General features: G+C 37.3%; 1 non-coding gene across 1 annotated transcript; it reads right to left on the reverse strand.

Annotated features, from left to right (window-relative positions):
• Nucleotides 1–821: 821 nt before the first annotated feature.
• LOC131179758 (small nucleolar RNA R71) lies at nt 822–929 on the reverse strand. The gene has a single exon (XR_009148644.1). It is a non-coding gene; the product is annotated as a small nucleolar RNA R71 (small nucleolar RNA).
• Nucleotides 930–1,304: the final 375 nt, after the last annotated feature.

Here is a 1,304-nt window from a genome sequence, read left to right on the forward strand (position 1 = left end):
AAATTCAATCATTAACACAACTCCTCGTGGGATCGATATTTTTCTATACTACTTGTATGACCCGTGCACTTGCGGTTGAGACGCATCAAGTTTTTGGCGCCGTTGCCGGGGAGTTGTTTGTTTAAGATTGAATTTTTGATCATTTTAGTTGTTTTTAGTTTTATCTTTGTTATCTTTTCATTTTGTGTTTGTTTGTTCTTTTTCAGGTACTTTTAATCTTTTATGAGAAGAGCTAGAAGCTCAAGTGATACATCCTTATTGTTCAATCCTGAAATAGAGAAATTTTGTAAGGCCAACAAGAAAGAAACCAGAAAAAGAAAAGAAGCATTGAGAGAAATCGAAATTGAAGCAGACATGGCTGATGAAAGAGTTAGAATTGGTGTTGGTAATGCTGGAAATGGTCAAAACAATGAAAATGAAGCCCAAGGGGAAGAAGTTGTTAATGCCAATGTGCCTAGGGGAAGTATGATGGATCATGCTTTTCCTCGTTTTGATGACTTGAGAGAGAGCATAGCAAGACCAAGGATTGATGCAAATAGTTACAAGATGGATTTTGGAGTTCTTCAAATGATTCAGAATTCTCAATTTGGAGGACACCCTTCTGAAAATCCACACACACATCTAAAGAAGTTTGCTATGATCTGTGACATGCAAAAACAACCTGGAGTGTCTGATGATGCAGCAAGATTGAAGCTATTCCCATTCTCTTTGAAAGATAGAGCATTGGATTGGCTTGATTCTTTACCTCACAACTCCATTACAAATTGGGAGCAACTCACTGATGCATTTCTTGCACAATATTTTCCACCTGGAAAAACTCAAGAGTTGAGGAATCAAATGATAGCTTTCAGACCAAGAGAAGATGAAACTCTTTATGAGTCATGGATGAGATGGAAGGAATTAGAGAGATTATGCCCACATCATGCCATTCCAAAATGGATGATAAATCAAAATTTTTACACCAATGTCACTCCTGCAATCAGAGGAATTATTGATGCTCAAACAGGAGGAGAATTTATTATTAAGCATGAAGATGAAGCTTATGAGCTATTGGAGAAAATTGCAAAGAATACTCATCTTTGGAGTAGTCCAAGAGGACCAGCTCCAACTCAGAAAAGGAAAGCTGCTGGAATGTATGATCTTGATCCATTCAACATGATTAATGCAAAATTTGATGCACTTACAAATGTCCTTGCTAAGAAGATGGAAGATTTGAGTATGTTGGTTAGTTCAACATCATCAGCTGGAAGTTCACAACAAGTGGCTTATGCAGAGGAAACAACCAGCTGTGGAGTAGATTATGG

The sequence above is a fragment of the Hevea brasiliensis genome, chromosome 4 (assembly GCF_030052815.1).
Source record: "Hevea brasiliensis isolate MT/VB/25A 57/8 chromosome 4, ASM3005281v1, whole genome shotgun sequence".
Taxonomy (NCBI): Eukaryota; Viridiplantae; Streptophyta; class Magnoliopsida; order Malpighiales; family Euphorbiaceae; genus Hevea; species Hevea brasiliensis.